Here is a 25,523-nt window from a genome sequence, read left to right on the forward strand (position 1 = left end):
AATAAAAAAAATAAAAAAACTTAAGAAGGGATAGTGCAGTGCCTTGCGGAATGATGAGCTGCTAGCTCTGAAATTTAAAGACAGGAGGGATGTGTACATGCTAAGTACCATCCATGATGAGTACTTCACCTGTGGCTGTTTGGGGTCACGTTGCTGAAGTGCGCAAACGTGTGCATTTTAGACTATAATAAGCACATGGGTGGTGTTGATAGAGTAGATCAGAGGTTGGAACCTTACACTGCTGCTCTTAAGTCTTATGTTTGGTATAAGAAATTAGTGGTTCACCTGTTCCATTTGGCAACTTTTAATGCTTTTGTGGTGTTCAATGATAGTTCTTCAGAGTCAAGGATGACATTTGTGAAATTTCAGGAGTCTATCATAGCGAGCCTTGTTGTGCTGGAATAGGCAAGAGTTCCTAGAGAAGCAGTGGTGGAGGATGTGGCTAGATTGAAAGATCGTCACTTTGCTGAGCACATTCCTCCCGCAGTCACGAAAAAAAAAAAAAAGAAAAAAAAAAAAACACCTTTCCTGCTAAGAGATGTGGAGTCTGTGCTCGAAGAGGTATCAGGAAGGAGACTAGGATGTACTGCCCTGATTGTCCTTCAAAGCCTGGGCTGTGTGTGGGTGGCTGTTTCAGGAGCTACCACACACAGAAGAATTATTGGGAAATTCCGTGAGCGTAAACTGCTGTTTTATATGTTCAGTTTCACGGTTGGCATTAATGTCATGTATTCAGTTAGAGCTTTTGTGTTTGCAGTTTTATACTTATTTATAATTAGTGGTTTCTTTGTTGTTTAAAAACAAAAAAAGTGATGGCGTGTGCGCGGGGTGGCGCTTGGCTGGCAGTGTGCGCGGGATGGCACTTGGCTGGCGCGGCCAGCCAAACTCCAGTCCACACACATCAGCTGGTGTGGTTGCTGTATCAGGCATGTGGGCATATGAAATTGATGGGCCCTTGAGTGGCGCCGCCGAAGAGAGTATTGTAATGTGCTGGGCCCGTGGCTGGCGGCGTGAATGGTCTTGTGCATGTCATGTATGAAAGGCGTGTAAACAGACTGTAAAGAGGTTGGTGCCTTGTCATGGTTTGACAGGTCACGAGCCACAAGTCATTGGTTTCGTTTTTTTGCCTTTCAGTTATTAACAGTGCATTTCATTTTTGTGAAATCTCTTGTTAATAAAATTTGATCCACTGAACCATCACGCACCCTCATGCCAATGCCAACCAGTATGTGTGGTAAAAATGACACAACCTGCTCCGCTGTAATCAGGCGTCGCAGCACACCTGTGACACGCTAGGTGTCTCGGGTGGAAGCCAGATGATGAAGCATGCCACCAACTTGGTTGGTGGGTGAGGGGTCTTTTTAACATAACCTAAGTGAGTTTTTCACACTTTTAGTGTTTGGAAAAATCACATAAGTATGTGGACACATCAAAATGATCCATGGCAAAACGACCTGTGTTTGGGGGGGGGGGGGGGGGGGGGGGGGGGGGGTTGGACCTAGGGAAACCTACCAAACACAGACATGTTATAAAAAAAGATACCCCAAGGAGGTGTGGCTCGGGCCTGCCTGGATCCCCCAACATTTTCTTACCCAGAGTCCTCTGCAAACCTCAAAATTTGCTTTAAAAAAAAAAAAAAGCACATTTTCCTCACTTTTCTTTGTAGGATCACCGCTGCACCACATATTTCCTACCACCCAGCGTTTCCCTCAGTCTCCCAAGTAAAACGATACCTCATTTGTGTGGGTCCCCAAAGCATAGTCAGCCATTAAAGATGTATAAAAGAAAAGTATGCGCTTATCAAGTGGCTGTCCTATCCCCCCCAATCTCTACAGGTTTTTGGCATTTTTCTGTTGCAGGAACCTGGGCCACCCACACAAGTGACGTACCATTTTTAATCGGGAGACTTGGGGGAACGCTAGGTGGAAAGAAATTTGAGGCTCCCCTCAGATTCCAGAACTGTGTAATCGAAATGAGAGGAAAAAAATTTGATTTTTTGGGCAAATTGAGGTTTGCAAAGGATTCTGGGTAACAGAACCTGGTCAGGGCCCCACAAGTAACCCCATCCTGGATTCCCCTAGGTGTCTAGTTTTAAAAAATGCGCAGGTTTGGTAGGTTTCCCAAGTTGCCGGCTGAGCTAGAGGCCAAAATCTACAGCTAGGCACTTCGCAAATAACATGTCAGATTTCAATGTAAATATGTGATATGTAGATTTTGTGTTTCCTGTCGCGAGCAGTAGGCCTAACCACGCAAGTGAGGTACCATTTTTATCAGGAGACTTGGGGGAACACAGAATAGCAAAACAAGTGTTATTGCCCCTTATCTTTCTCTGCATTTTTTCCTTCCAAATGTAAGACAGTGTGTAAGAAGGACGTCTATTTGAGAAATGCCCTGTAATTCACATGGTATTAAGGGCACCCCGGAATTCAGAGACGTGCAAATAACCACTGCTTCTCAACACCTTATCTTGTGCCCATTTTGGAAATACAAACGTTTTCTTGATACCTATTTTTCACTCTTTATATTTCAGCAAAAATTGCTGTATAGCCGGTATAGAATAAAAACCCATTGCAAGGTGCAGCTCATTTATTGGCTCTGGGTACCTAGGGTTCTTGATGAACCTACAAGCCCTATATATCCCCGCAACCAGAAGAGTCCAGACCTATACTGCTTTCAAAAATCTGACATCGCAGGAAAAAGTTTGAGTAAAACATGGGGGGAAAAAAAGCTGTTTTTATTCACCGCAATTTCAATATTCTTTTATTTAAGCTGTTATTTTAGCTTTCTGGGATCCAGCATTGGTTTCTCACCCATTTCTGCCACTAATTGGAAGGAGGCTGAAAACACACACACACAAAAGTTACAATTGGGTATGTCCCAGAAAAATGTCCAAATTGTGTTGAAAAATGGATTTTCTAATTCAACTTTGACTGTTCCTGAAAGCTGGGAAGATGGTGATTTTACCAACGCAAACCCTTTGTTGATGCCATTCTCAGGGGGAAAAAACCACAAGCTTTCCCAATCTTTTTGAGAGAGAAAAAAAAAAAAAAAAAAACTATTTTGGCTAATTTCTTGGTCTCCTTCAGGGCAACCCACAAAGTCTGGGTACCTCTAGAATGCTGGGAAAAAGGACGCAAATTTGCCATGGGTAGCTTATGTGGAGAAAAAGTTGAGGGCCTAAGCGCAAACTGCCCCAAATAGCCAAAAAAGGGCTTGCCACCTGAGGGGGGAAAGGCCTGGCAGCGAAGGGGCTAAAAAGGAATATCCCAGATAACTGAACCCCTTTTCAAAACATGTCATATTCTACATGATGCAACAAGTTGACAAGAGCTAGGCATGCAAACGTCTACAGCCTTCTTGTTTTTACATTCATGTTCGATTAAATAAGTATTGCATTTTTTTTTAAAGATTAGTCAGCAGTAATTGTAACTGTTTTTTGTAGCACAAGGCCTCAAAAGTTTCACATTACAGGTCTATAGTGGGGTATAACAGCAGTAAGGTGACCCATATTTCATCTCCTTTATACCCCTTATTGCACACTAATTTCAAGTTTACTCTAGCAAGCAGAAAACTACATTACTGTGACTAATTAAAGGCAATATTTTCCCAACGTTTGCAACTTAGATTAGCCCACTTAAAGCCTGTGGGTTATCTTTCATCCTTCAGTTATAGGACAACCTTTTCTAATAGGAGATGCAACCGTACCAAGTGTCAGAAGGGTACAATATTGGGGTTCTGATCTCTTACATCTCATCATGATCTGAAATGATCAAGCTCCACCGAAATTTCACGCAAACCAGAATGTATCCACCAGGCTTTCCTCATTAATGAGAATAAATATGTTCAACATGATTTTAGAGCCAAACAACGTATGAACTCTAGCCTATAAAATTTTGGTCCAGCATATTGTTCTGGCACTTGCATACGGTAATAGGTGTCACTCCCTGGCCTATTTCTTCCCACTAAGGTTATTGCTGATCTCAACCTTTCCCGGCAACAAAGGCCACCACCAAATCAGCAAAAGTGGTATTCAAGAAACCTCACCCTGCTACAAAAAAGAAGAATAAAGTGGAGTGATTTTTTTAAATTTAAATGAACTATTTACTAGAAACAAACTCTGTTCCAGCCATTGTATAAGAACTATAAATAAAATTAACCAGAACTCCAAACAAAAATAGGAAACCATGCATTTTTTTTTTTTTTTTAAACATATTTTATTAAGATGTTCAAGTAGGGTGATCTGTGGATGTTAAGACATCTGTACTGTAGTCGTTTGTTTGCAAAGAACTGCACAGTCCTGGGTAAGCAGAAACACAGAACTTCATCAGTTATGCATCCTGTCTGCCTGGCTAATGCATGGAAAGTATGCCAAACTGAAGAATTACTCTCTCTGGGAGTACCCAACCACTATATAATGTTTTGTCACCTGACAGCAAACATGAATGCGGTGTGCTGTCACTTACAGGAGACAGTAAAAAATGATCTTTGCACTAAGACCACAGAAAGCTACAGAAGAATGTGATTACAAATGTTTCTAACAAAGTGGAAGCAGATGCTCATAATGCGGTTACCAGCAGTTTAGGACTTTACAATTCACGGGTCATTGTTTACCTTGTCTTTGTATATAAATAGTTGGCTTAGTGGTTCTGGGCAACAAAAGAAAAGGGCATATTGTAGCCAGCTGCAGTTTGGTTGGGTGGAGCACTTCTGGGCTTGCACAACATCCATTCTGGGCATCGAACAAGAAGGACCACCTTGATTATAGTCAAATTGTGTATCCATGCCCAGAGGTTAGCCCTCCGCCTTCATGGCAGGTACTCAATATGTAAGCACAATATAGGACAAACTGAAAGAGTTCACTTATGAACCCCAGCCAGCACATGTGATAAGCTGAAATTTAACATGTATTTGGGACTCGATTAAGGGACAAGAAGAAAAGTCAGGTAAGAGATGAGAGGTTACATCTGCCATTAGCCTTTTTTTGATTTCTGATGTGCAGGAGCTTTGACAGTACATAAACCCACAGGGTTGTTGGGAGGAGGCTGGTCAGAGATTGACAAAATCTTCACCAGGTAAGACATAAATTGATAAAACCACAAGCTGGCAAAGCCCTGCATTGCACTTTAGGGATTGAGGATGATGACATGAAAGCAAGATGGCGGCCACTTGATGTGGTCGTACAGCGTTCCTCTGACCAGCCCAAAAGCGGAGTAGCAGTAAGAAGAAGGACCCTGAGAACGCTGGTAGCCACGGTGGTTATTCTTCAAGCAGCTGCATTGTTTTTGATGTTGCACGGCTGGCCAGAAACGGATACTTTGTATCAGAAGTTGTTACGTTTAGGTGGCTGGCTGTCATCGGGAGTTCCACACTCCTCACGCACTCTTAGCAGAAGCAGTTTCTGAGGGAGTATGTAGCCAAAAGCAGCTAGTGGCAGATCAGGCTCCTTGAAGCTGAAGGGGCCAGCGGCCTCCTCCCAGATGAACTCAATAGGTACCAGGGCCGGTCCGATCTCCAGCGGCACTTCACAGCAGGGCAGAAGGCACCTGCCAGCAGCGGGGGAAAAGAAAGGCAAGGGTGGTATGGCTCACACACTGAAGTCAGCTGGGACTGTTCTATGGCTCCTTCAAGGCCTCCCGCACTACAGCGAAAGGATCACAAGCTGCATGAGTACCTGAGAAGGCCTACCCCTGGTCAAGAATTCTAATGGGCTGAAGGTCAGTGCAACTCCTAAGGCAACGCTGAGCCACCAGGCTACTAAAACACTGGTCCATGCAAGAGCTACTGCTAATACTGTCACCCTCCCGGCAAATGGGTGTGGATTTGGTAGTAGCTATTTACCCCTTCCCACCATGAGTCGTGGGGGGGGGGGGGGGGAGAGGGGGAAAGAGATTTCCAGTACATCCAGCCCACAATCTGGTGGGCCCCATCGCAGTAGCCACGGACCATAGCACAGAGCAACCGGTTCTCGGAGAAGGGCTGGCTGAGGGTCTTGGAGGAAGGCTGCAGCACATATAGCAGGAAGGGGAAGTGTGTCTTTGAGTACTCCACAGCAATGCAGCTACCTCCAGAGAGGGATCCCTTTTGGCCATAACCAACAGATCTTATAGGCGGTTGCAGCAAGATAGAAGTGTCTGAAATCCGGCCCTACTCATAAGCTTGGACCCTGAAGCCAACAATTATTTTTGCTCTTTGTCTGAGGACGGTGAATGGTCAGAATCCCCCAGTGGGTCTACCGCCAGCACCAGCCTAGTGTATTACCTTTTCCCATTGCTAAGAGGGTAGGTAAATGAGAAGGGGCTCTGCCTACAAGGGCTAAAGGCCTGAAATGGGACTATTCTCCCACTTAACAGCTGGTGGGCGGTAGAACAACTTGCACGCTAGACGGAATGCCCAGTCCTCTGACACCATGCACTCCCACGCTCAAGACTATCTTTGAAAGTATTATGGCACACTGGGAGGAGACCGCACGTTGCAATTCGCAAACTGCAGGGGTGCTTTGCAAGGTTGCAAAAGCGTGCAACACTATTGCTGAACTCATCACTGACTTGGAGACAAGAACTGCTGCCCTTGAAGCAGATGCGGTGGGGCTATGGGTCAGCTTAAAGCACAGGAGTCTCAATTAGTCGACATACAGTGGAAGCTGGAGGATCAAGAAAACCAGCAAAGGCATAACAACTTACTGGTGCTTGGGATCCCAGGAGGCAGAAAAGGTGCACATGTAATGTCTTGTATGATGGGCCTGTTTTGCCAAGGATTTCCTGATCTGAAAGGCTGGAACTGGGTCCAAGAGTTTGAGGGGGCACACTGTGTACCAATGGTACAAAAGCCACAGGCCAGAGTTGATGGGAAACCCACGGCTATCCTAGTTTATATGGGGAATTTTCTCCCAAAACAGGCAATATTCAAAAAGGCCAGGTTGGTGGCGAAACGTACGGTGGGGGATTGTGCCTTCTTTGTTACACCGGAGTTATATCATTTAGCAGTTGAAAGGTGCTGGCAGGTGCAACAGCTCATTAAGCCCTTTCAAGAGAAAGGAGCCCAGGTCTTTTTGCCTACTCCGGCTGAAAGTGATATGTGGGGCACATTCCTGTGTCTTTACTTCTGAGATCAAGGCAAAAGAATATCTATAGCATTTATCCAATAATTAAGCCCTTGGAGTATGGTTTTTGGACTTTTTCGGGTGGCGATGGGTGCTAAATTGGGGAGGCTCTTCCCTCAATTAACCATTTCTCTAGACTTTATTTTGAGAGGGTCCAGCCTCTGGCTCTTGGGACTTTTCTGGGTTACCTTTTCTAGGGTTATCTTACTTTGGTTTACGGGCATGGGTCAGAGGTTCCGCTTCCATCACCTCAGACTAATGATTGGTCTGATCGCTTCTCAGGGGTGGGGGTGGGCAAGGTGGATAGGGGGATTAAAATACAAAAACCCTAAGGGGGGGGGGGTGGTTAAATGGAGTAATGGGGGCAGGAGGTAGGCGCACCTGTATAGATTCTATGGAAACCAGTAAATTTGTTTTTATCTGAGGATGGTGCATCTAATGTCAAATGAGTAGATTACTCATCTATTCTGTGAATGTATAGGGCTTAAACAATAAAGTAAAATGGCAAAGTGGCAGCAATTTGGGGATCTCTTGGTACTTATGTAATATGCCAGCAGGAAACACATATTCAATGAGGAAAGAGGGACTTTGCTGTTAATTCGGGGATATACCTTAGCAGCTTTCAGTACTCAAAGTAAAAAAATTTAAGGCACTGCAATTTTCACTAAGAATAGCATGGATCCGGCCAAACAGTCAATGGTGGATAAATGGGGCAGGTGGGCAATTGTGGAACTGGGTATGGAATGATAGTCTGTTCTTTGTATGGTTCCAATCAGGATGACCCCACTTGAAGATCAGGATTACAGCTAGCAGGGTGGTAAACCCTATTGGTAATATGGCAGGATTTAAATATTCACCTGGGGAGTGGGGAAATCAGCACAGATTGAAGTATAGTGGGAGAAGGCCCAGAGTATATCGTGCTTTGGACTCATTTAAGTAAAGTCATGGAATCAGATATTTGGGACGCAATTAAGGCCCCTGATCCAGGGTGTATATATACTTCTCAGCCCCGCATAGGAAATTTGTTAGACTAAATTACTTTATGGTGTCTTCAAGTTTGATCAATAAGACAGCTATCAGTAACTGCCAAGGCTTTTCTCAGACCACAACCTACTAGCCAGGTCAATTTCAAATCATCACAGAAATGGTCATTTGATAGAAGGTAGGTATTAAATGGGTGATTTTTGGAGCACATGAGAAAATGGGTGGCCAAATGTTTTAAGCATAACAGGTATAGCACTACTAGGGGGATAGTTTGGGGCCGGGTTATCCGTCAAAGTTATCAGCTATTCGGCTTTCCGTAGAAAGGAGACCCACATTGAGCAGATTGTGAGTGGGCAGGGTGAAGGGCAGATTTCTGCCCAAATTATGGCTGTAAAGGTATAGATTAACAGCTATCATACAAAGAGGGAAGCAGAAAGGTTTCAAGCGCATCTTAATGAGAACTACAAGTATGGGGATTCTGTAGGGAGACTGCCTGCAATACGAATCAAACAAAAAGTAGGGGTATCGTGAAAACTAAAAGTCCGGATGGATCATTTGCCACAGAAACCCAGGAGATTAAGATTTTTAAGGGTTTCAATCAAGCTCTTTATTATGAAGATGCTTCCATGTTGACCTGGGCAATACTGCTGAAGGGGGAAATCTGTATGGGGGCAGAATATCACCAGAGTTAAATAGGAACCTAGTGGCAGTTCTGGATGCACTTGTTTCCATGGCAGCAGGGAAAGCAGCTGGGTCCGACAGAATCCCACTAGATTTGCAAATCTGCAAAGATAATCATACCCAGAGGTACAAGGCAGGGCTGCCCTTGCTCCTCTATTCTGTTTGCCATGAATACTGACCCATTTATAGCAATGCTAATGCAGAAGGGGGGTATTAACCCCATTCGAGTAAACAGGTTTGATACAAAGGTATTAGCATATGCCGATGACATCGCTGTGGATACCACGGACCTGGGTAAATCAGTCGCAGAGAGCGAGCACTTGGCGGTGGAGTACAGGAAAGCCTCGGGCTACTTATTAAATCGGGAAAAAACTGAGATTGTCTGCACAGAGAACATAATATTTTTGGACGTGCGGCAGATGGAAACTGCTACTTATCCTGGGATTAAGGTCAATCCTAAAGTCTCAACTCTATTTTAAAGGAATCTGGAACCACAGTTTAGTAAAAATCTATACAAATTTAAGGCGGATTAATGGGCTACACTAGTCTATCATTGGCAGATGGAATGTCCTCAAAATGCTTAGATTGCCAGAGTATTGTATCTGTTTCGAGCTGTCACCTACTGTTTAATGGGTCGTTACTTCTGAAGCTAGATGCCATTTTATTAACTTCATCTGGCAGTATCAGAGGGTCTGGCGATCTCTTACACATCTAACACTTCCACAAGAGAGAAGGGGCGTGGCCCACACCTGCTACCTCTTATCAGTAGGCAACAAATGGGACTTCTGGTATTGGCCGGGAAGGTCTGAGGGGTTAACTCCATGTCTGGAATTGAAATCCCCACTATTTAAGAACTCATGCTCGGAGAAGCAGCTCAAGGTTGTTTCCTCCAACAGAGCCGAGTTACTAGATCGTGAAAAATCGGACTGGAAGGTATGGAACCCGTTTTTTTTTTTTTTTAAACTGCTGAAAATTAAGCCATATAATAGATATAGCCCTTTGCAGCACATAGCGTTTTTCCCTGCCAATTTCTGTGATGTAAAGGGTTGAGGCTGGAAATGGGCTGGCCTCTGTAAGTTTGGGGACCTTTATGAAGCAGACCAAATATGATATTTTGGGGCACTACAGTCAATGTTTGAGATGGATCCCTGGTCCCCCTTTTTTTTTTCTTCCTCTTTTAAGGATCATCAAGCTAGGGCTTTTTTTGAGTCAGGTCAGCTGAGGTAAAATATCTATGGAAAGGGTGGAGCTGTTGGAAGTAATGTGTCTGCCAGACTGTATGATCGGGCATATTTATAGGCTTCTCAGAGAAATGCCGGACGATTTGAAAAAAGAAGAGTAAAAGTTGCATGGGCTAGACGACTAGGCGAGGGGGTTGTGGATGTATATATGTTAATTTAATTAGGTATGAAGGTCTTCCTTTCATCCAGTTTGATGGCACAGCACTATAAAACTATCTTTAATTTGAGTTATACTCCTGCTAAGCTATCCGGATGGGGTAAAAGTATAGACAATAGACGCTGTATGTATAGTGAGGGTCCACCGGATATGTTACACATATTCTATGGGTGTGAAAAGCTATCCCCTTTGAATGCGGGTATCAAGACCTTCTGGAATATGTTGTTTGGGGTGGATTTAGAATCATCCCGCTGATGATGCTTTTGGCCACGATGAATTTAACTCCTATAGCCTGACCCAGACCTATTTCATATACATCTCCATGTCAGTCACCCACCCATTTATCGGCACAATGTGGAAAGATTCCGAGCCCCCAACCTACGGGGCTTGGATAGGGCGACTAATGGGAATCTACAATGTTGAAAGAGCACTATTTAACTGTAAGGGCAAGAGGGCCAAAGAGAGGAATAAGAAGATTTGGTCCAAGCAAACACAATGGTTGAGTGGCTCCATAGGCTGTGCTGACTGGCTAGATTGCTCCTAAAAGGCCGGGAGGGTCTGTGATCTTTCTGGAAATTCTGGAAGTGGGATGGTGAGGGTGGTGGTGGGGGAGAAGAATTAAGGAGCTCCCTGTGGCTTAGGGCATGATCATATGGCCAGGTTATATTTTAATTTAGTAGCCTTTGCGAGCCCATGATTCAGCATGTTAGTATTATCGTTTTAGTGTGTAAAATTCCATCTATATGCTGGATCCTTACTTCCTGTTTATTCATAGGCTTTTTGGTAAAGTGATTTATTTCATGCCTGAAGCTTTGTATCCCCTTTGTGGTGTCAAAATAAAACAAATGGAAAAAAAAAATAAAAAAATAGTAAGAAAAACACTGCACTTTAGGAAGAGCAAGGTCAGGTTAACCATGGCCCACAGGTGAGGAACTACAGCTTAGGTCTCCTGGTGTCTATGAAGCTTTATTTGTACTTACAATACCAATATGCTTGAAAATTCACAATTTACCACTAATTATGCCAAAATGCATTTGGGAAGAAACCCCAGTGCCACCGCACTGGGGGTTCAATATTTTATGAAAACCACTGGTTCTTTGTACTCTTTTAGATCACTTAGCTATCTCCTAAATACATGTGAGCAATAACTGTTCGAACCCCTACGGTCAGTATGATAAAGAGTTTTTGTTGACAGGCAGAGGTGGTAGCGGGAAACTTATAACTGAGCATTTACTTGATAGTAATAGGGATGTATGAAAGCCTCTCTTGGGCCACTGGAAACAAGCTTAGGACCAAAGTAACATCTATGAATTTAACATAGCACGTACTTCAACATGAACTTTGGCAAAATGTTCATGCTATGCAGAACTCCAAAATGTAGGTGAATCCTATAAGCAACAGGAATTTTGACCATGGTGCTCTAAAGCAAAGCAAGTTTGAGGCTTGTAATTGGTCGATACTGTGATATGGAAGGAGTAGCATGTTACAGGGTTGCAGAACGCAGAGAAAAAGAGTTTAATATTAACCATAATCATGGACCACAGATGATAGCTCATACCAGGACACTGATGAACTGAATAGGATTGTGCATTTTAAGTGTATGTCACTACGCAAAGGCAAACTAGGGTGCACTGCAACTGCACCAGGATCATTAAGTGCAATTTAACTTATAGATACAGCATAGCTACTTCTCAGTTTTGTGCCTGAAAGGGGTAGGATTAAAAAGTCTAAACAAACACAATATAAAATTAAGGCAAGACAACAAAAGAATAAAATGTCACTCACAAGCAAGGATTTTAATGTAAAAAGTAGGACAGAGATCGCAGGTTTGAGACAGGTAAAATGTCTGAATGGAGGTGCCACAAGGGAAGGTTACAGAATACACCAGTGCATTTTTAACATCTTAAGCTTTAAGGGGTGCTGGACAGAGGCCATGTACCAGTCCCCAGATCTGGTCTTAGACTGATTTAAAAGGTGAGGTGACAGAGCAGGGTCTATGGCCTGCCTGGCTAACCAGCTCACATAGGGATAAATATTTGAGTTTTAGAATCTGATCTACTTTCAACCACTGGTTATGTGGAAAGGGAATCAGGAGGCAAAGGCTCATACGGAGTCATAAGACAGAATCACTAACAAACAAAGTCAGAAAATTGTGACAGCTGAAACAAAGGTTTGCTTGGGCCATGTAATATTAGAATCATTATGTGCCCATCCTGTGTGTATTATGTGATAGTCTAAAGTACAGTATTACCTGGATTCTCTTCAGGCAAAGTGAAATGGCTAATACATACAAAAATACCCTAGCAGTGTATTGTGCAACAGATATGAACGTGTACACATCTGATTTCATCCATTAACTCTTTGTACAAAGACTGCCCCAGGAACAAACCCCTTAAACAATGCAAACTCACATATGGTAGAGCACAGGTCAACAGTGCTATGCCACCAAAGCAGTGGTATAGACCTACTAAGACGTAAACAAAGACTATAAGATCTATTTAGACTACAAGGACTTCCAAATACACAATCAAATCCTGAGTGCCACCAAGAAAAATATTACCACCAGTCCTTGTTGCAATTGTATAATTTGGGTTAAAAAAAAAAAAAAAAAAAACACATAAAACATGCACATCACAGGGCACTGGGCTTGTGTGAAAAGATGGAAGAGCCTGTATATGCAGCGTGTGTCTGCCCCAAAAATATACTGCAAAATCTGGGTTTATTTGATGGGACTACTTTGGACTCCAGGGATCATTCTGGTGATCATGCTAATGATATATGGCTATAAAGGCTTTGTTTTTTTTTTTTGGGGGGGGGGGGGGGGGGGGGGGGGGGAACAAGCTAGGAATGATGGTGGACGCGTCTGCATAACGCTCTGTGCGTTCCACCCTGACATTACCGGAAAGTACTGCCCAGGGCCCGACATCACAAGCGAAATTATCAAGGGCCTCTGACTGTGTCCCCGGATACTGCAACCCTGCTGTCTTTGTTGCCTGCCATAGAGGACGGGGCCACTCCATCGGCACAGCCACTTAGAGGTACACAAGGCGGCTGACTTACTCCCATCTGAATGCTTCTCTCAGCCAGGGAGCAACCGTTACTTTTGCCATAGTCGGAGACTGGCACCTGAACGGAGGACCAGACAATCGTCGATTCCCCTTCACTTCAGCCACCTACAACACGTCATGCTGTTGGTGTGGCTTCCCCGGTGTTTCTGAACGGGGGGGGGGAGGAGGGTGTGGTGGTTTGGTAGGACTCTCCTGCTCGGCGATGACCCATGTCAGCAGCCCTGACAAAGGACTAACCCAGAAGCTGACGCCTTGGGACACAGAGCCACTTCGCCACTCCTCGCCGCCTGGTAAGCCCATGTCTGCTGGGGTGTGGTGCACTTCCGAGTAAGTACTCTGGGGAGTTCAACTGTTGCGTCCAGTGCGACCAGCGGGGTCCAGTCTATGAAATCTCTGTCAACCGTGGACACACCTGGGCCCCTTGCAGCTGCCTCACCACCTGAACTGCCATCAAATACATTATTGTGGACCTGCTGTGACCCTCGCTTCCTCAATATATGGCCTGCCACAAGTTTATGCCAGCAGAGCACTGGACTCATTCTATCCCCTCCTGGCCCCAACAGCGGGCTTTACTATCCATCGCAAAGGTGCCATGCTCACCCCATCACACTTGCAACAGAAAAGAGTACATCATAACTATTGGGTGGCACGGAACGCTCAAAAGCATCTTGTCTGCCTCTCCTTCCGCCCAACACGATCCACGTCCGTAGCGCCCTCCTGCTGCTCACCTTGGCACACTGACAGGACTCTTCTACCCCCTCTTACTCAGAGCTGTCTCTCTTTCAGTCTACCACCTCTTGGATGATATTGGTGCCTAGGGTGGGGCATGGCGATCAACATCTATTCGTCGATTCTGTTAATTCAGAAAGTGAATGAGCCCTAAAGACCTCTTTAAATATTAATTTTATCTTGACACATTCACTGTCTTTTCAAGGACAGATCAAATGTCAGTTTGTTTTTGTACCAATTGTTGCTTATTTTATCCTGGAAAATGCTGTTTATTTTTTCTTTTATAAAATGTTAGAGGATTTTGTCAAATGATCTGTCTTACAACGATTGTTAAACAAAAGGCTGGAAGTTGTCAGTTTTTCCCCCTAACGCAGCATTTAAGCAGCTTGTATAAGAATAGTACAAGTATTTCAAAATAGATCAGGAATATTACTATTTGGTTTTTTTTATTTTTTTTTTAATCAGAAGTGCGATGCAAACAAAGATTTCAATAGGAGCAAAACAATCAGAATACTTTACTTGGTGATGTGCAAATTACAGATATTTCAAGAAATTCAATTTCTCCACCTTGTACAGTATATAGTTTTATCAGTAAAACTGCATCTCAGTGGGAAATTGTGTCCATTTCCATGGAAAATCTGCTGATTGCAGATACGTGTTCTACCACTTCAAGCACGTATTTATTAAAAGTGAGTTTTAAACATGATTGAGAAACATTCCTGCCCCAACCCTGATGACAATGCGGTTAATGAATTAAGAGGCAAGTAGCAGTCATGAGTATCCCATGTGGCTAGTTTTGTACTGTATATGGAGAAAAGGTTTAGTTTATCAAATACAATTTTTTTTAAAAAGTGTTTTTATACAGCACATATGCTGAACTCACGTATTTGAAGGTTCTCTCATAGGGGCAACTCAGTGAATTAAAATATCTGCCCAGGAGCACACAATTTGAAACCACTTTATGGGTTAGGAGCATTAGAATTAGGTCAAGTAGATTATTTTTGTCACGAGACCTGAATGTCTACTAACAGTTTTACGATTTTTCGAGCCCTGGATGTTGACTGCAATACTCAGAACATCCCCTAGAGAGCACCTCAATGAAAATGGTATTTGGGAAAAAACATGGTCATGTGACCATGCAGTCAGCCCTTAGAGAGGGCATACCCCACACAAAAAAAAAAAGAATTTGAGAAAGTAATGCAGTACAACTATATATTTAGGCCTGAGAGGACATAGTGCATTACACATTTTCAAGGCTAGCAGGACTATTGCAATGATATAACAAACAAGGCCCATAAAACATAACTTCTCTCAGCTGTAAAACAAAAGTTCCAGCCTTGAGAAAGCTTAATATGGTGGATAATGTTTGGTGGTAGGGGTTATTATTTTGTAGTCCCCACAAACAGTGTGATGACCCAGAGATGATGTAGACACAAAAAGCACATTGTGGTCAAGGTTTTTGAAGTTGGTCCTATTGTCCTAGGACCACAAAAGGCTGAGTTATGAGCAAAAAGGTTTTGTAAAAGTAATGCCCTGCAAAGCATTATGGGACAAGTTTCTGTGCCACGAATATTTTAATATGTTGATAGGACTACTGCTTAGAACAGCCCCTAGAGAACCCCACAATGAAAATAGCATTTATAAGAAACATGGTCATGCAACTGTATAGTTATCCCCTAGAGGGCATAACCACACAAAACAATGGGAGAAAGTAAAGCAGTGCAACCATGTATTTAGCCTCTAGCGGGCATAGTACATTACACATATTCAGGTCTAACAAACCTCTAGCAAGGATATTAAAACACAACCTACTTTCAGATGTAAAATAAAAGTTCCACTAATGGGAAAGGTTAAACAGACACTGAATGGTGGGATGGATTACCATCACAGGCTGAGTTATGAGCAAAAATGTTTTGTAAAAATAATGCCCTGCAAAGCATTATAAGACAAGTTTCCTGCCACAAAATTTTTGATAAGACTGCAATGTTTAGAACAGCCCCTAGTGGACCCTGAAAATAGTATTTGTAGGAAACGTGTTTATGCAACTATATAGTTAGCCCCTAGAGGGCATAATTACACAAAAAGAAAAATGGCAGAAAATAACGCAGTGCAACCACAAATTTAGCCCCTAGATGGTATAGTACTTTAGACATATTCAGGGATAACGGGTCTATAACAATGAAATTACCAAAAAAAGTCCTTAAAACACAACCTACTCTCAAGCTGTAAAACAAAAGTTCCAGCCATGATAAAGGTTAAACAGATACTGAATGGTGGGAGGGGTTATTATTTTGGGGTCCCCACTAACCTAGTGTAGAGACCCAAAGTTTATGGAGACAGAAAGAGTACATTGTTTAACGTTTTGGTGGTGGTCCCATTGCCCTAGGACCACCACAGGCTGAGTTATGAGCAAAAATGTTTTGGAAAAGAATGCTTGCAAAGCATTATCGGTCGAGTTTCCCCAAGTGCAGTGAATATTGTAGTATCTGCTCTCCTGCTGTGCCGGGAGAGCTGCTTTCTCTTTGAAGATTTCTGTTCTAGTAAGGCATTTACCAATTGCAAGTGTTTTAAGGGGAGGGCCACAAGAAATTACTGAGTAGGGGGAAACCACGTGAGCTCCCATCATACTGAGTGGTTGAGCCTACGGTCGAAGGAGCAGCAGCAAGATAGCGCTGGGCGTGCTGGGTAAGGCCCGGCGACAGTGGAGCAGTATCGGGATCAGTATAACCAGCCCATCCACACTAAAGCGCTATCCTGACGCGCGGTTAAGAGTGTCAAGAAATTGGAGTCTGTTTGGGGATGACAAAGAACTGTGTGGCCCCATTTCAAAAACGTGATTGACTAGGGGGAGCAGGATGAGAGGCATAATTGTCCTCCAAACCCACCCCATCCCAATTTTTGGAGATGGCGTCTCAGCCTGTTCGGAGCAAGGAGGCGGCTTGCAGGGCCACACTGAGCCTTCTTATATGGCAGGAAGACAGAAAGGATTCTAGCAATAATTTTGCAACAAGACTCCATTATAAGACTATAAGTGGCATTCAAGGTCGATACCTGGTGCGCATCTTGGCGGTAAGTGATGGTGTTACAGCGAGGGAGGTTGACAAGAGATGGGAGGGGGGAGCCAACATTAAAACCAGATAATTTCTATCACATGTCCATCAAGTATAAGTGCAAATGCAAACATACTTATTCAATTTGAACTTTTGATGTACTACGATTAATGGTTCCCAAAGTACAGAAAGTGAAAGCAAAATAACCTGGTTTATATTAGGAATATATATACTACACAAACAAGAATTACAAGAAGTATAAAGGGCAGCAGCCCAGCCATTAGATGCTTTTTTCGGAATTCTGTGTAAAGCTGCCTTATTGTTGGTGCAAAGCCCTTTCCAGTCATAAAGGTTTTGGAACTGTGGGCTCACAACACTATTTCGGCGATTGACTAACTGGGCTGATGCCCCAATCATTAGCTGCTTCATTTTGTTTAGAGAAGGACCTCTATACTTAACGGCAGATAGGAACTCAGTAGGAGCTCAACAAAAGCTTAACACAATAGAACTATTAGGTCCGTAACGGCTCCCGGGCTCAACTCCCTCTTTTCATCAAGCTCCACAACCAGTATATTATCCTTCGCAACATATCAGGAGAAGCTACCTACTACTATAATCTTTAAGTTCTAAAGCACAAACTGGGCTGAACAGAACTGGTTAGGGGTTGAAGCACCCTGAAGGTAAGGCACTAAGCCTCCCTACACGTCGGAGTCCTCGACCACGCTTTATAAGCAAAGCTGAAAGAAAAAAAGAAGAAAAAAAAAAAAAAAAAAAAAGAAACTGTCCGGGCCCTCCCAAGGAGCAAAGACCTCCACAAGGATGAGTGTCCATTCAGAAGATTCTTGTGGTTGTCGTAGAGGCTCTTGTTATTCTAATGAGACTACTGGATTTGAGCGGCAGAATTGCCTGCAGTGTGGGGGACTGAGTCTAACCCACTACAGGTGACGCATGTCGGCTTAATCCGGGTTTGGCTCCGGCTAACTAGAAGTGTCTCATCTCTACCCAAGAGTAGGGATGATTGGGCAGCGTATCGCATGATAACTGATTCCTCAGGAAAATCGTGGTCACTCAGATCGCATCAGTTTCTCTCAATTACATTAGTCTCACATATGCAAGGACAGTCAGAGACAGTATATGTTTCAATAAGGTTTTAATGAAGCAACTGCATCTTAAGTAATAAAGCATGTACTGCAATAACCAGGACGATGAAGTATGGCAGGATTAAAATTGTGACGAGGAGAGTGAAGCATAAAAATAACACTACCATGTCACTAGCATCAGTAAAGTAATTGCTACCAAGGGTATGTTAGAGCAGAGCATGTTAAGCTCTAGTTCTGCCCTTCAGATTCCCCTGGGAAGGCATCATCCCTCATACCTGAGCAAGAGGCCTGAAGTCTGCATAAGCAGCTGTAGCAAAGTGTTCAGCAATCAGCATACAGTTGTGCTCATTTAGCTGGAATATCCCTCTAACGTGTATGGAACAGAGAAGTGATTTTATAATAAAACAGCCCATGTTCTGAGAAAATGCCCCTACGTAAGGATGTGTATGTATCTATCTATGAATACCAGAGACAAAGCTTTACCACGTTTACCAGCAACCTATCTTACTGCAGCCTTGAGAAAGCACAGAGTGAAAGAAATCTCAGGTTTAAGAATGCGGCGCTGGCCTAGGCAAAGAACAGCTAGATAGAGAGAAAAATAAACAAGACCGCAAATGTGGCTATTGTTAAAATAATACACAAAGGTGAATAAAATATATCTATCTAGGTTAAAGTGCACAGCTGCAGGCCTCGTTTTGTTAAAAATAACATGCATGGAGCTATAACTAAAATAGCTACACAACATGGTGACCTGGGTTATGCAGCAACGTTGGACTATGCAGCAAGGGTGAAGGCTCCTCCTACAGGGGAGCATCAGGAAGAGGACCCAGCTCAATCAGAGACAGAGAACAGGTTCCAGCATAATCAGAGACAAGGCCATTTAATCAACATAGTCAACACATATCTCAACCCATATCTGCTCCAGAGACACAGCAAGCCAGTCCTTTAAAAAAAAAAAAAAAAAAACACCACGACCTCTTCCGAGACTCTTAGTCGTCTGAACTCAACCAACACGTGCGAGGCAATAAAAGGAGCAAATTTCAAAAGAATGGCAATCTTTAGTAAGTGGATGCTCTATTATACTCCAGCATAATTAAATAAAATGTTTCCCTCCGTAACTGACTTATGTTTTAGGTACAGGTGCTCCAAGGGAGATTGGTTACACGTCATTTTTACTTATCCAGAGTTGGCTGCGCTTTGGGGAAAAAATGTTAAGGGGTTAAGTGTGCAACTTCAGGTTGCGCTGGTCCCGGATCCCCTTGGAGACCTGCTTGGAATTAGTGCTCAAATCAATTTAACAATACGACAACACACTGTTTTTTTACTAAAAGATTTTTTTTTTTTTTTAAACGACTGATAAGTAACTGAACAATTTGACCTGCGCTCAAATATTGCTGATCGAGTTCAAGCTGTTATGCCGGTTAGAGCTGTAAGCGCCATGGCCGCCATGCAGCACGAGGGGAGAGACAAAATAAATAGTTCTCCCACGCTGAAGTATAATCGGCAATCGTGCAATAATCCATTGTAACCAGGGCAGTCAGCAAGGCATGACAAAAACAGCCTAAAGACGGGACAAACGTAAAGCATTTACAAAAGACATCAAGTGATTTTTGAAAGACAAGCCCACAAACGAGCTAAAGTGATGGGTATGAGGTTAAAAGTTCACAATACTTATAACAGGTCAAAACGCTTGTGTGCTCAAACTAGAAAAAGGAGCGACCGAAAATGGATTCATTGGAGCGGCTCATACAGGAAATGGAAGAGCAAGCAGCAGTGGGATCAAATCCAAGCATCCACTGCAGAATAGCAGAACTCCGCAAAGAGTATCAGCCGTTGGCGCAGAACGCGGTTAAAACTCTAATACTGGGCAGCAACACAGACAATATGATACAGGCAACAAAGCCGGGAAGTTATTGCCATGGATAAGTAGGAGGGAGATTGAAGCACTTTGGGTCCATAGTATCAGGGGTGATGAGGGGGAAATATATGATACAGATTCGGAGACTGCCAATAAATTTTCTGGCTACTATAAAGACTTATAGGAAGAGATCCCTGGAAGGCACGCCCCAAATAGTGGAATACGTAGAGAATGTGGTGATCCCCACCCTAACACATGAAGGCCAATCAGCCCTAGACAACGAAATAACACTTTCTGAAATAATAACAGTAATTGGTAAACTGAAATCAGTCAAGGTCCCCAGCCTGAATGGTATACCGGCGGAGTTCTTCAAAAAGAAAGCAGGGTTTCTGGGTCCATACTAGCTAAAAATGTATATGGAGGCGGGAGACGAGGGCACTCTACTGCCCAACCTCTGCCACGCCACAATAGTTGTGCTTCATAAGCCAGGGAAACCAGCCACACAATGTCATTCATACTGCCCAATTTTGCTTTGAAACATTGAACTAAGATACTGGCAACAGTACTGGCCAAACGGCTCATCACAGTCATATCCTCCAGATACATAGTGATCAATCAGGCTTTATGACCAAAAGACTGACTAGGTTCAACATCCGTAGACTCCATAACTGGCTAGCATTGGCCCACACGAGGAGGGAACCCCACGTGTTCCTCTCGCTGGATGCCAAAAAGGCCTTTGACGTGATCCACTGGCCCTTCCTAACTCAGTGCTGAAGAAATTCAGATTTGGTTTTAAGTTCCTGGCCTGGATAGTCCTACTATTTTAAAATCCAAAGGCAGCTGTCAAAGTGAATGGGAAGTTATTGCCCGAATTTCCTAGCAGTAGAGGAACGAGACAGGGATGCCCCCCGTCTCCCCTCCTATGTTCTTTAGCGCTAGAGCCATTGTCCTGCGCAATTCGAGCACATCCGGCTATTTGAGGATTCTGAATCAGGTAAGAATCCATGGAAGATGAAAGGATCTCCCTTTATGCCGATGATAGCCTAGTTTACATTACATGCTGAACTAAGACACTGTCTGTAGTATTTAGGACTTCTGAAGGGTACAGAACTCACACGGGCTACACCATAAACGGGGACAAATCCAGCGGAAAGGGTCACCTACAGGGCCAGGGGTTGTCCGAAAAAGTTCAGGAAGGTATGGAATTTAATAACATATTTAATAGCAAACTCATTATGTAACAGCCTCTCTGATTATGCCAGGGATAATACTATGGTAGGGCTTGAATACTTGCAATTTCAAGTCCTACAATAGAGATTTCATAATTTTGTCACCTTTCCGCAGAGCTGCATACTAGGGCTGGAAGAAGCAATAAGCAATAGTTCCAGGGCTGAAATGCCTTTGAATCTTCACAAACCTACTAACTTATATGTTTTAATGATTTTCACAAGCTCTTCCCTAATCTTTTCCTATACTGGGAAAGGTTGGACATTTACTCCAGACAAGGGTAGAAGGAGAAGTTTTTCCAGGGTTGGTAACAAAAAGGACAGAGGGAAAATGAACTTGTAACCGTTCAATGTATTTTTGCATGCTCAAATCTACATATGCACATTGGCTCCTGCTAAAATACAGCTCACATATTTTCTAGGAGTGTGATTTCCTGGTCTACTTCTGTAAATTATTGGGAATTCATGAAAGCTACTAATGCAGACACATATACAATAGGTGCCTTTAAAAAAAAAAAAAACTGGTTCCCTAATGTGGTCTGGTGTTAACCAAGGCATTTTGTTTTCATTTATATTCTATTTCTCTCTCTATCCATCTATGGGCTGACTTTACTGTGAGTGACAGTGTTCTGCTCTTCCACAAGGAGCATATTGGCACACAAAGTAGTTTTTTCGTTCAGTGCCAGAAACTGTGACCATGTTTTTTTGAGAACAAAAACAAAAAAAACAATGTTGGACCGGTTGGCTTTGCCAGTGCGTTTATCATCATGTTTCCCATAATCCTGCTGAAAATGATTACACTGATTTTTCATTATGGATATTTTTTGGAAAGCTAGCATATGTCAGCACATTTTACAAACTGATGCTTCAAATCAACAGTACCTAAAATTTCATAGTAATTTAGCAAAAGTTTTCCTATTTGCATTTTATTTCTGAACATTTTTTTTTTAAAGCAAAGCATCATCAGTCTTGCTTAAAAGCTTCTGTAAACATTTGAATGTAATCAGAGAGCATTATACGTAGCCTCATGTTGTTAAACTTTTTAAACATGTGCACTTTTTTTTCTGAAACCACTAAGTGGTGTAGTGTGACCTTACAAAGTGTATTTAGAGTGCTCACCCTAATAATAAAGGCTTTGCATTAATGAATCATAAATACAAGTTTGAACAGTATTAACATATGGACACAAATATTACTTTAACCACAGACAGTTTCTGTAAACCTTCAACCAAAGGGTTTGTGCTGCAGAAAGTTGGGCCTACTTATCCCAAGGACATAATCAACATGAAAACTTGACACCAAACAATATGTCCTGGGCGTCAAGCTATAGCAATTCTACACCCTTGTATGGGAGTCCATGGAAAACCCACTACGGTATGGAGAAGGAGAATTAACTGAGAATACTGTGTACCCGACACAAAGCAGAAGTCGGATATTTCTGGGTCAGAAATACTGGCAGTATATGTATTTAGAAACACATTTGATGAATAAGAACTAGTCTAATATTGGTGGACCCACTGAAGACACCAATCACTTGTTGACATGAGAATTTCCTAAATTTAAGGTGTGCTGGGACTACAGGCAAGGATTCTTGACATAGGGAGGAAAGGGGATACCAGGAGTTAGAGGGTGTAGCACCCCACTATCGCAATTTAGAGCCTTTAAAATTGCATATTATTAAGATCTGTTGACTCATTAAAGTAGTTCCTTTTCCCCCCCATAAAGGATAAGCACTGGATTATAAATTATATATATTATTTTGTCCGCTGGATGACTGAGTTAAGAGATATCTCTCCCCCCCGCCCCCTAAAAAAACAACTCTACCTCCCCAGGAGGCCCGAGACTGCTCACCCTCACTGCCGAGAAACAAGTGCATAAAGAGTTATACCTGGCCCAATTTGCAGAGTCATAGTAGGATAGACTCCATGACGCCAGTGGAAAACGACCTCCACCAGCATGATGTGTGTAAGTGGCCCCATTCTGCCATGTGGTCCCTCAAACAGGGTTTGACATCTATAATATGTAGCCAAATTAGAGGGGCTAAACTAAACAACTTTAGTGGGAGCCCTCGTACACAGCATCAGAAAACACATTCTGTACCGGAGATCAAAGTTGAAATTTAATCGTAAGCAAAGGTCAGTTTTGACGACCATACCACGGCTCAACTATATTAATGGCTCAAATCTCGCTAACCCAACTTCGAGGCTAGCCACCAAGACGTGCAAAGGATTGATCGCTGTGAGGATTGTACCAGTGGTAATAAATCTGTACAGTCTAAGAACTGACATTGCAGGAAAAGAACGGAATATATTACAAACTCTTCTAAAAACAAATCAAATGCCACTTCTAGTCATCGGGGGAGGCAAACACGTTCATTGTCGCTGTCAGCTGGGCATCAACCAAAGGAACTTCTCACTAACCTCTGAAAAGTTTCTGCAAACTGGGTGTATTATAGAAATCCTGGTAACGCCCCTCTTCCCCAAACTAAAATCCCCAAGACTCAAACTTACTGAACAAAGTGCATGCTGCTTCTGCAAAAACATACACTAGTCCTTGCATCGATCACATCTTGCTTTGCTTTCTACAATGCAATTAAACAGGTCTCACTATCGCGATCAAACCGTGCGAAAAGTGAAATGAAATTGACCAGTTAGTTAAGGCAGATGTTCAACTAAGGATACTAACCCTCTTCCGATGCCTTACCGCCCCTCTTCCGATGCCCTACCGCCTCTCGTGCCCGTTGGAGCGCACTGTAAGAATTCACGCTTCAATGCTCATATTTTTTGTGTTATCTTGATCTCGAGTGATCTTTTGGGGGTAAAGGGGGTCTATGCGTCATATTGTCCAGAATGCAGTCCCCTAAAGTACTATAGCAGTTTCCCTATAAAGTAGAAAACAATGCATATGTCCTCTACATTTTATCACTCAAACGTCAAGACTTTAAATAGTTATTGTGAAAACTAATAAACTTCCTGTGTAGTCCTGAATCACAGAAAAGCTAAAAAGCATGTCAACAGAAACTGGGGCTGGCAAGTCGCCTTGCCATGCCCTTTTTATATTTGAAAATAGTTTTACAATTTCTTCAGAACCAGATACTTCCCAAAACCTCATGTCGAAAACTAACGAAGTGCTCGCGATAGTATAAACACTACAGATAACTATCTGCTCGTACGTTTTTTCGGAAACCATGTTTACCACGTGTTTGGAGTTCGTCTGACCAGCATGTGCCCAAACCCTGCAAGGGAAGCGGAGAGTTAGCGTGCACCACGAGAAAGACAATTATGAGTACACCATGCTTGCGACAAACAAGCCAGGATACCCGTGAGTTTACTGCGACGAGTCACTGAAAGAACAACAACAGGGTGCGTCACAAGACTTCCTGCTCTCCGATTATTTTAGCAATAGAAGCATTTGTCGGCCAAAACACTTCTGCGTTCCCGCCCTCTAGTCTATTAACGCCTCGGTGTCTGACGTGGCTACAAAATATGTAAGAAAAAGTGCACCAACTTACCTCCCTCTTAGGACTCGGGGGACCCGCGGAAACAAAACAGAAGGTGGACGTGAGGAGGGGGCGCACACTAGGTCACCGGGCCTTTCACTTCCGGAGGAGAATGGGTGAAGTGTGCCGTCGCCAGTCTCCGAGAAAAAGCACGAAAGCGCGTCATGAATCCGCAAGATCCCTGAAAACTAGCCCGAGGGAGTCCCCACCCATATAACGATGATAAAGGAATGTATATTTTTCATTTCGGTTAACATATTTACATTGATCACACCCATTAGACGAATAAACTGCGTGGCCCTTTGTTATATTTGTCGCCCATGTCTCGGATTTAGTCTATTTTTGTTCTCCAACTTTGTTTTTCTCATCCATATGGCTGCGGAAATAAAAGAAGGACACATGGATCTGTAGAAACACATATCCTGTGAAGTCTGCAAATTCAAGCGCCATGTTCCATGTCTAACAATGGTCGGTATTTAGATCCATTGTTAAAATATACTCAAGCATTGTACATTACAACAGTGGTAAAAATGTGTATTTCATTAATATGTCGCTGGTATTTTTCTCATGGGTGTTTTTTTTACAACTATGTATTTACCTTTTCAATTTTTGAATTTATGCATAGGTCTGGCTTACTGGAAAAGGATTAGGTTAGCACATCTTTTAACATGACTGTTCCTAAAATAAAGACAGAGGAGCATTAGGCCAGCCCCTTTGGAGTTGTTCTCTTTGACCATCATGTGCTTAGCCATTGTGTATATTGCTCGTTACTTACCAGTAATTCTGTCAGGACCAGAGGCGAGAATGTAAAATGTTCTAGCATTCGCGTCA

General features: G+C 42.9%; 1 protein-coding gene across 2 annotated transcripts in view; it reads right to left on the minus strand.

Annotated features, from left to right (window-relative positions):
* Positions 1-24,851, minus strand: part of GABPA (GA binding protein transcription factor subunit alpha) — a 261,838-nt gene extending 236,987 nt beyond the window's left edge. Inside the window, exon 1 of one of the 2 annotated variants that reach the window (XM_069204087.1) lies at positions 24,705-24,851. The gene's annotated coding sequence lies outside the window, so the exon portion shown is untranslated. The remainder of the gene's footprint in view (positions 1-24,704) is intronic. The other variant, XM_069204086.1, reaches the window with a different exon arrangement.
* Between the last annotated feature and the right edge of the window lie 672 nt (positions 24,852-25,523).

This window comes from Pleurodeles waltl, chromosome 8 (genome assembly GCF_031143425.1).
Source record: "Pleurodeles waltl isolate 20211129_DDA chromosome 8, aPleWal1.hap1.20221129, whole genome shotgun sequence".
NCBI classification, from domain to species: domain Eukaryota; kingdom Metazoa; phylum Chordata; class Amphibia; order Caudata; family Salamandridae; genus Pleurodeles; species Pleurodeles waltl.